The following is an 11,004-nucleotide window of genomic DNA, read 5'->3' as shown; positions in this document are numbered from 1 at the left end:
TAGCAGCACACCTCCCTGGAGGCTGGGTTAACCAACGGAGGATCACTTATCCTCCTCACAGGAGTAATTACAGAATCATAAGATCATAGAATGGTTCGGGTTCGAAGGGACCTTAAAGATCATCCAGTGCCACCCCCTGCCCTGGGCAGGGACACTTCCCACCAGCCCAGGCTGCTCCAAGCCCCATCCAGACTGGCCTTGAACCCCTCCAGGGATGGGGCAGCCACAGCTTCTCTGGGCAACCTGGGCCAGGGGCTCACCACTGTCAGTATAAAGAATGTATTCCTAGTATCTAATGTAAATCTCCCCTCTTTCAGTTTAAAACCGTTACCCCTCGTCCTATCACTCCATTCCTGGATAAAGAGTCCCTCCCCATCCTTCCTGTAGGCACCCTTTAGGGACTGGAAGGCCGCTATAAGACCTCCCCAGAGCCTTCTCTTCTCCAGGCTGAACAACCCCAACTCTCTCAGACTGTCTTCATAGCAGAGGGGCTCCAGCCCTCTGATCATCTTCATGGCCCTCCTCTGGCCCCGTTCCAACAGCTCCATGTCCTTCTTGTGCTGAGGACTCCAGAGCTGGACGCAGTGCTCCTGGTGGGGTCTCACCAGAGAGGAGCAGAGGGGCAGAATCCCCTGTCTTGCTCTGCTGGCCACGCGCCATTTGATGCAGCCCAGGATGCGGGGGCTTTCTGGGCTGCCAGCACACTTTGCTGGCTCATGTTGAGCTTCTCATCCACCAGCATGCCCAAGTCCTTCTCCTCAAGGCTGCTCTCAAGCCGATTATCGTCACCATGAGCCAAATATGGTCCAGATGTTGACAAACCTGACCCACAGGTTGGAGACCTTCACTTCTTTTATTTATGCTAATCAATACCGTACCTTTATTACATTCTGCATCCTACAAGTTTCTCAGTTGGGTGCAACCTACTGTAACAACAATTATAAGGGAAGGCAATGAGAGCACCTTGCTCACTGAGTTTCGGAAGGTCATTTGAGATGATGCGATTCAGTTCAAAAGGGATTTCCAATCTTGGTGGCATCTAATTAATTTGACTTATGACCCCACTGACGGTAAAGCCACAACTTTTGTTTTGACAATACGCAATGCTTCGGAATACACCGTGTACCCATTCATTGCACCAGGATTAAATCACAGCGGAACCATGCTCTATCCGTTAGAGCACACAGTATGGGCCCAACAAAATGGGAACAAATGGCAAACTATAGATGATGCATGTGTTGTATGGGAACAACGGGGATTTACTTGTGAAAGTAATACCATCAAGGCCCAAGACACTGGTCGTGACACTGAACAAAATGTTTGTCATTTTGAAATACATCCTGATGAAAGCCCTGTGTACGTTGGAAGTGGATGTGCTCGTACGAGAACCCTTTGTGATGCTGTATTTATAGACAGCACCACCCTAGAGACATACAATAACTCAAATATTTGTATTTGTAATATTACCAAAGTTATGGGATGCAACTTTAACTATTCAGCTCCTGTCACATCTCATGAATTGCTACAATCTAACGATACATCGTTTCAAGATTTATTGCCTACCCCCATTGGAAAGAATCTCACACTGGTAAGAAAACTGTTGCAACATGGTGACCTGAGTCAATTCCTAAAATGAATTTGGAACAACAAAGAACCCTGATTACCGCCCATCATGATGCAGAGAGGACACACCGTGCCCTAGAAAGAGTGAGGAAAGACGGAGGATGTCACTGGCGGGAAACTCTTCTTGGATGGTCACCAACAGCAACGGGAATTTTGAATTTGGTGCTGCATCCAGTTGTAGTTTTGTTAGTTTCAACCTTGTTACGTTTACTGCTTATAACCATTCTGCATATCAAAGTTTGGTGAAAGAAGAAACAAATTATGTCAATCCAACATGTAAAATGTATACAATCCACTGATTCCGTAGGTGAAATGGCATATAAGTAGCGTCACTTGTGATGCTTACACCAAACAACTTATCAAATAATACCCTTCCCACTGATCTGCAACATGCCACACGTTCATGACACAGAAGCAAGAGGTAACCGCACTGCCGCTCTAGGATTTGGCAAAGCGGATTGACTGTAGTCTGCTGTGACCGAAAATTTTAGGATCCTGCACAACTTTGAGGTCGCAGGAATTTAAGACTTATTAACACAGGATTAAGTGGTATGATTTTTAACAATACTTCATCAATTGTCAAAGTGATTTAACAAAATTTGCTATGATCGACACAGTAATTTAGTTAAAGATTTGAAAACAGCAGGTTCACATGGGACTTACAACACTTTACTAAATCAAATCACACACACGCAAACAGAGATAGAGGTTAACCTGTACAATTAAGATGTTTCTCATTTTGCAAAAAGTAGTAAATTATTGGTAACAAACGATCTTTAAAACCTTGAGAAATCCAATAATAGAGAATTACTCTCTTTTCCTTTGTCGGCGTTTTTCAGCAGACCATCTCTGAAATCCTCATGAAATCTCCTCTTTGAAATCCTCATGAAATCTGCTCTTTGAAATCCTCATGAAATCTGCTCTTTGAAATCCTTGCGAAATCTACCCTGAGAGGCATCCCAGCACAGGGGGAGACATGGGGTCACAGCCTGCTGCAATCCCAGAGAGCTCAGAGGGTCTCACTTAGAATCGCTATTTATAGCATCCCAAGATGATTGACTTTGGTCAGAATTTTTCCATTTTTGGCCACAAGTTTTGTCAGGTAATTCTGGTACCTTCCAGACTGGGCTACGATCCAGGCAACAGGAGTTCCAGGTATGGTTAGGGAGTGCCTAATCGTCCTACCTCACCGTACTTGTAACTAGGACAAGAACGTACACGGTTGTCCCGGCGGTGGCAGGGACACGGGATGGGAAAGAGGGGCTGCAGGTGAGTACACCCCCCCCAGCACATATGGCTGGGGGGATACAGACCCTCACCCCCCCCAGGCACAGGGGCTGTGACCCACGGTCCTGCTCCAGGGGCCAGCGCGGAGCCCCTCACTCACCCTGTGAAGGGGAAACCCAAATTGGCCCAGCAATGGCACCTGGTGACCGAGGAGTGACCTGGCAGGGAGGGCAGGCGGGGGCTGATCTGGCAGGAGCCGGGACAGAGCGAGCCCAGGGGGCTGCACTCGGCGTGCTCACGGGACGGTGCTGGCCCCGGCGTGGGGAAAGAACCGGCTCCTGCCCCACCGCAGCAAACCCCTGCAGAAGCCCTCGTGGAGGTGGGACTCTGCCCCACGCGTGGCCCATTGTGTCTCTCTGCTGCAGCACAAACACGTGCTCAGTTCACCTCAAAGGGTGCAAGAAAAAATCCCGGCAGCGGTCAACCCCCCGGCAGCTGGGTTTGGGGACACACACCATTTCCGCCCCGCTGCTTGGAGGCCCAGACCGCCATGGACCCTGGTCTGACTCCTGTTGTGGCCCCAAATCCATTCATGCCAGTACCTCTCGGCAACAGCTGGCGCTTAATCCTGGCAACAGGCACACACCCCCTGAACACACACACACCCCCCTGAACAGAGACACACACCCCCACACACACACCCTGAACACACCCCGGAACTCCTCCTCCATGCCGGACTCTACGGTTTGGCATCCTGATGGGTTGCCACGACAGCCCTTGGCCTTGCCAGCCCATCAGTCAGTGCCACCGCCGTGCTGTGGCCTCCTGGCTGCCTCCCTTATCGCTTGTTGGTCGGGTCAGCATCTCTGCGCTTTCCTGTTTATGACTTCCTCCTCCTCTTACCACGTCCTTTTGCACTGAAAGAGGCTCAGACACCCTGAGAGGAGCAGACGCTCTCTCCTTGCCCGTGCCCCTGCACGCTCCACCAGGGAGGACAAAGAGGAGAGCGACAGGAGGGTCTCTGCGGGGACCTCCCCTGCACTGCAGGATGCCAGGTACAGCTAGAGACCACCCCTGGAGGAGCGCTGGACCCAAGACAAACCCCCCCACAGCGGGAGTGGATGGACATCGGTGGCTCCCAGCACAGAAGGAAGGCTCCTTCCACTCGGGCAGAGCTGCAGGAACCTGGAAAGTGCAGCCCCTGGAGAGAGGTGAGGAGGAGCCAGGCCCATGGGGACACATCAGCTGAGCCAGAACAGCCCATGGCACGGGACAGGCGGAGGGCGACTGTGCTGCAGAAGCAGCTTTGCAGAAAAGGACCTGGGGTCCCTGCGAGCGAGGGCCTGAACTGGATTCCTCAGTCCGCCCGGGACAGGCAAGAGCATCCTGGGCTGCAGGAGCCGCAGGGTCAGGGAAGGGCCTCTTCAGCCTCCCTGAGACCACACCTGGGCACCGTCCCTGTGACGGTCTCCGGAGCGAGGGCAGCGGGAGTCAGTGAAAGGACTCAGTGGCCGCAGTTGTTCTCCAGGGGCATCAGCGCCGGACACAGGCTGGCAGGCAGGAGGCACGCTGCTCAGGGAGCGTCCTGGGGACAAGCTGTTCCCAGCCCAGGCAGAGGGGAGGTGGCCTCTCCCTGCACGCCCCCGCCACGCTGGCCATGCCACGAGCCCACCTCACCACCAGACCTCAGCCCGCTCCTGGGGGGCTTTGCGCTGCCCTCCGAGGCTGCTGGAGCTGCCCCTGGCTCGGGGGCGCCAGGAGGATTCAGCATCCCCATAGCTCCAGCGGTGCTGGGAGCCGGGGCAGGAGCTGGGACATGGGGGTGACATGGCGGGAGAAGCTGGGACATGGGGGCAAGCAGCGCAGAGGTCCCAGCTTGCCCCCAGCCCACCAGCTCACACACACGCTGGCCAGATCCCAAGCTGCGAGGGTCGAAGAGCTGCCCCAGCTGCACCTAAGGGGGAGTCATGCAGGAGCGACTCGCAGCCAAGAAGAGTAAAGGGAAGGATAAAGGAGAATCAAGGGAAGAATCAATAATAATAAAAGGAAAAAGGGAAGGATAAATGGAGAAAGCAGATGGGCAAGAAAAGCAAAGTGAGCCAGCGAAGTGGCACCGGAAACCCAGACACTGCTCACCCCAGACTGAAGGTTTCATTGTCCCTTTGCTGGCACCAGAAAGCTGCTCCCTGTCCTCAGCCACTCATCCGCACTGGAAGGTCTCCCGGGCTGTAACTGGGAAATCTTCCAGATGCCGGGGGGTCCGTTTCTGGTGGTTCCTGGGGAGATGGACCCTGTTGGGTGAGACCGAGAGTTGCCGGATTTGCAAAGACTGACCGAAGGCAGGATTCCTTGTCTGCAGTAGGAATCCCATTTCACCAGCAGGTGGTTCTGAGGCACCCTATAACAAAATGCCTGTGCTTGTACGCTCACGCTCCTGTGTTTTATTTCCATCAAATAAGGCTCTGAATTTATGAATATCCCGACCTGCGCGTGCATCTTGTTGGGAACTTGGCCCTTAGCCTGCACGTTGCAAGCCCAAATGTGTGCACACCATTGGAACTGATTTCCCCAAACCACTTCCCTTTTTGCACTTTTTTACTCCTTCCTTGACAGAAGAGATTTTTCTTCCTTCTTTTTTTTTTTTTTTTTTCTTTTGTGTTGGTCTGAGCTTATCCAGGGTTGGCCAGATGGCTGGATACGTCTCTCAAGAAATATTTATGTGGCAGGCAAAGTGACAATTGCCCCGCTAGGTCTGTGGGTTCGGGGTATTTGCCTTAACTCTTCACCCTCTGGTGTCTTTAAGACCCGCCCCACACTGCCCTGGGGGCATCTGCCAGCGGGTCTTAAAGAAGCTTCTTCATCCTAGGTTTCCCGCAGCAGTCTCAGGCAACACTGCCCCCCAAAAATACCTATTGATTCAAGTGGTACAGCAGCAAGGACAGCTGAAGCTGGGTGCCCCTCGAGGGGGACCCAGAACAAGGAAATTCCTGGGCAATTACACCCTCCCAATCTGTGCTCCTGCCCTTCATGGGCTCTTCAGGCCCCTTGCATGGGCCCCTTGGTCCAATGGTAATTTATGGTCTGGGGTCTTCTTATTCCTCACTGGATTCTCCCTCTGTCGCCAGGAGGGCCCTGACATGTTCCATTCTGGTCGGTTTGCAGCCTCTGCTGACAGCAGCAGCTTCCTTATCTCCCGGGCTGTACCGGTCTCTGGGCCTTCCTTCACGGAACTAAGCAGAAGTTCAAAACAAGTTCAACTTATCTCGGTGAAAGTTCGCAGCCTGCGGCCCAAAGGCAACGTCAGCTACTTCTGCCACCTGAGCTCTCTGTGAGCAGGACACCAACGCAGCCCAACACCAAGTGACGAAGCCATTCCTCTTATTTAAAACAGCACCACCGATATTCCGTACTCCTCTACGACGGGCTGTCCCAGTGCTGGCTCGGCGGCTGTTTTTGGCGCCTGGGCTGACCGCAGTAACTCCGTGGTGCGGACTCCCCTGCCCCGCACCAGCAGGATCTGCACCAGCAGCGCCGTGTCGGGCTGAGGGCAGCCCCAGCTCCTCCGCAGGCGCTGTGGGGCACATTGACCCGGCTCATTCTGCTGCCCCAAAGCCGGGAGACAGGCCCTGCAGCACAAGTGGGAGCTTGTGAGGGAGGGCGGTCACCGTGAGGACCAGAAAAGCATCCAACCCTCTGGCTCTGTGGGGCTCAGAAGCAACTGAGCCCAGAAAGAAAGGAAATCTGGAACTAGTTCTTACCAAAAAAAAATCCTTTAAAACTCCTTTGAAGTCGGTCTGTTGGAGCAAGAAAATTCCTGATTGTGTGTGTGTGCATCAAGGCAGCATGGGAAGTGCGCAAGGCCAAAGAGCCCAGGCCGCCTCACCAACAGGGTGTTACTAAACACCTCAAGTGGGTGATTAAACAAGGGAAAAGACCCCGCAGGATCTGCTCTAAAGGAGCAGATCCCACCTCTGCGGGCTGGGAGGCTTCTGCCAGTCACTGCCAAGGGGTGAAATCGAAAGGCAGTAAAAAGGCAGCTGGTGCCCTTTGGGCTGTGCCTCACTGGGTCTGCCAACAGAGGAAGGTGGGGAGGGAAAGAAGGGGAAAAAAGAAACCCAGAGGCTAAAGGAGGAGGAAATCCCCAAATTAGGAGAACAAACCACCACTTCAGTCAGACGAGAGGAGATCTGGGGGACCACAGGCAGAGCCTCAGTTTACAAACTGACAAATTGCGCAACTGGTGTAGTGGGAAAGTACGAGATTCAGAAACAGACGATTTTAGAAAGAGCTAATGGCAGAGCAACTGTCGTGGTTTAGGCTGGACTGGCCTACGACGAGATGCCAGATGCCCTCCCCCACCTCAAAGCAGAACAGCAACACAAAGCCACCAAGATAAGTCAGGGTCGAGGGAGTGCAATCGTTGCAGATATAAAAACTTAACTTGCTTGAAGGGTTAACAGCTGCTGTGCAGGCAGAGGAAATTCCTGATGTTTTCCTAAACCTTGAACCTTCTCACACAAGAAGTTGTTCCGAAACTTGCAAAGCCACACCACCACTGTTTCCTTTCCATCTTTAATGGGAGGGACTCCACGCCGTTGACCCAACAGTAACCTGAGTGGTCAAAAGGGCAGTGGAGACAGGAGCGGCAAGTGTTCAGAACAGTTAAGGGCACCTCTTGGTGGGAGCCCCATGAGGCTGATGCCATCGCAGACCAGTTAGGTCCCTTAAATAGAAGTGCTGTGACGGACTGGTGCGCTTGAGCGGCCTGGGGCACTTGAGCATGAAGCGCACACCCACGCTTCAACTGAGAACACTGAACCCAGCTGGCTCACGCAAGTCCCTCTGATACAGACCTGCAGACGTTTGGGGAAGATTTAAGAATTGTAGCCAACCCAGACAACAAACTTCAACAGGAGACTGCAAGAGGTTTAACCCTGTTTTTCCTGGGGAAGAGTTTTAACGCTCTGTTTAGGGAACTCAAAGGCCAAATGAAAATCCTGAACCTTACGTAGCCAGAAAGAAGATTTTAGGCATCTGCTCTGGTAAAGTTCCTCTCTGTGCTGCGACATCTAATAGAAATGAATTTGTGGCTTCTGTTCACGGAGGATTGAGTTCCTCGAAGTTAGGCTCAGGACTTTTTGACACCCCCCCCAGAGCAGCCGGGAGGAATTTCCCACCAGTTTGCACAGAGTGGCTGCACTGCTGCGGGACGCTGGGACCAGTGGCAGACCAGATCAGTTGCAAGGGAGAAACTCCTCTGAACCCATTCAGACTATAATTTATTATGATCGTGGCCCTCCCTCCACTTCAGTACGAGGGCGGGAAACCTCACAAACCCCGCATTTTGATATTCCTTCAAGGAATAAATCTGAGGTCTCGTCAGAGGAAACCACTCCTTCATCAAAACCATGTTGTCAAAGAAACCGAGGCCATGAAAGAGCGCAACTCAACTCAGCCTCTACTCAGAATCCTTATCCAAAATCTCCTTTCACACAACTCTGAAACCAACTCTGGAAGGAACTGAGTGATCTTGAAGAAGATATGATAATCTTATCATAATCAGGCTGATATCCAGGGTTTCTACTCTGCTGCTCTCCTTTTGTGCTCCACTGAACTCCACTATTTCATGTTTCCTACAATCAAGGCAGACACTGAATGCCTTTGCCCCTGTTCTCCTGGTTATGAGATTCCCGTTCTTGCCATTGGGATCCACATTTTTCCCCAAAACCCCAGCACCAAAACCACCCATGAGAGCAGAGGGTCACCTCATGTCATGCAGCCAGGACCATCCCCAAGAAGCAAGGCCCAGACTCAGACTTTCTCTGCCCTGGCAGGTCTCAACCAGCTCTTCCCTCCTCTCCCAAGAGGCCCCCAGGGCAAGGACACTTGTCCTGGCAGAGCCCTTACACCGGAGGAGAGATGCCCTGGATGCAGGGACCAGCACCAAACCCCCAGCTCCTGAGCTGTAATCTTCAAGCCCCTCCAGTGTTTCCATCATGCCAAGGAATGAGCTGCACCAGTGATTGGTGTAATTCAACCGAACGCAGCTCAGTGCGTGCCGTCCTGGCTGGCAGTCACCTGTGCCTCTCCTTCCAGCCCCTCACTCGGCTCTTCTCCCCACAGCTAAGGGGCAAGAAGAAAGATGTAAAGTGCAGGGCATGGGGAGAAAGGTGGAGATATACTGCGGACTACTTCAGGCCACACATTTTCGGATGTGCCTCCAGCAGCCCTTCCATGCTTGCCGTGATGGGACATAGGCCCGTGTCCAGACAGGGTCCCATGGCAGCCTGAGACCGAGTCTGGCGGGACCAGTCTGCCATGTCCCCATCCTCTCAGTTGCTCTTTTCTCCTCCTCATTTGTGCAAAGGAAGTTTTAACTTCCACAGTCACAGTCCTCATCTGATGCCTGGTGGCACTCAAGGACCCCCTGAGCAGTTGGCGTTTCCTCACGCAGCTTCTCAGCAGTCTTTTCTTTCCCAGCTGGGGGTAGAAATGAGTGACCAATGCAAGCGGTTGGGTTTCAGTACTTCACTGAACCTGCACGGCAATTCGACATATTTTAGCCCTGCTTCCAAGCTCCCTGAACATGCACCACTAGGGCAGCCAGTGCCTAAAGATGCTGTGCTGCCACCAGCCCCTTCCGTCTGGTGTGGCCTCAGGTACCGCTGGCAGGGATGCTGGAGAACCAGCAGAGCCACTTCAGCACAGCCCTCAGCCTCACAAAGGCATCACAAAGGAGGGGAGGGACTGTCCTCAAGCTCGACTCCCTTCCGAGCAACTCCTCCCGCCGAAGAGCCATTCGCAGTGCACGTGGAATTTGGGAACACCAACTGCAGCTGGGAGCGTTGGACCACCCTGAGACTTTCTTACCACCAAGAGTCACTGGGGACTTCCCATCAGAGGGAAGCAGCGTCACATCTTGTGTCTCGCAGCCTTGGCTCCAGTCCCCTGCCGAGGAGGACAAGAGGAGAAGGAGGCACACACCCCTGCCTGCCATCAGCTCTTCCACTACCTATCTTGCCCAGGCACCATCTTTTCCCCGCTCCTCTTCCCAGGTGGACTTCACAGGTCCTACAGGCCTCCCAAATGGCTTTCCAGCTGCCATCTCAAACTTGCACACAGAAAGAGGGAAAAAAACACCAGTCTGAAGGAATGGCACCGCATTTCCTTTGCACCTTGTGTTAACTGGGGACACGAGGACACTTCGGAGTTACTGTGAACATCCATCCTTTCCCAAAGCAGAAGCAGCAGAATGTGCCAGATCCTGGAGGGCTGCATTAGGAAGCTGAGGGAAGACCTCCAGTGCTGGGAGGGGCAAAAGCTTCCTCGTCAGCCTGTCTTTCCTCTGAGAAAGCTGATTCTAATCCAAAGCCTCCATATTGCCATTGGAGATCATCTTCCATCTCCTCATCTCCTCCTCCATCTCTCCTACATTAAAACGTAGTCATTCTCCTGTCATGATATCACTCTGGTTTGTCACCACATGCACTGGTGGCGCAGGCTGTGAGGAGGGATGGTTCTGAGCAAGTAGTCACGCGTAATTAAACTGTGAACTTAAAATGTTTCGGGCCCAAAAGGGAAGAACCCACCACCAAGATGTAGCTCTGGGGATACCTGGTGCTAACCCACATGCAGAGGAGGAATTTGGGGATCATCAGAGGTCACAGAATCACTCAACCATCAGGGTGGGAAGGGACCTTGGGTGGTCTCCAGCCCAACCGTGTGCACACATGAGGATCAACACAGAAGCCACCCCAAGTGTCTCAGGGCTTTGTCCAAGAGAGTCCTAAAACCCTTGAAGAACAGAGTCCATAACCTCTCCAGAGCCGTTCAAATGCTTCATAATCCTTACTGACTTCTGTCCTTCACATCCTGTCTGACCTGCGCTTGTTTCAGCTGATGACCATCACCTCTTTTCTCCACAAATCTCGTAAAGACTGCTATCTTTTCAGCCCAGCGGAAAGTGAACATGTGGCATCAACACTGGGTTAGGGTCCCATCGGTATGAAAAGCACGTGGCTGTACTCATGCTACAGGAAGGACACGTAGTGTGGGGAGAGCGTCTGTGCGCTGCGGTCACACGTGTGGGCGTGTTACGTGTACGTGTGTTTGTATGTGCCCTGGGCATCCTGGTGGACACCAAAGCTGACCACG

Source organism: Rissa tridactyla, unplaced genomic scaffold (genome assembly GCF_028500815.1).
Source record: "Rissa tridactyla isolate bRisTri1 unplaced genomic scaffold, bRisTri1.patW.cur.20221130 scaffold_37, whole genome shotgun sequence".
In the NCBI taxonomy this organism is placed as follows: Eukaryota; Metazoa; Chordata; class Aves; order Charadriiformes; family Laridae; genus Rissa; species Rissa tridactyla.
Note: the sequence above shows the minus strand (reverse complement) of the source record.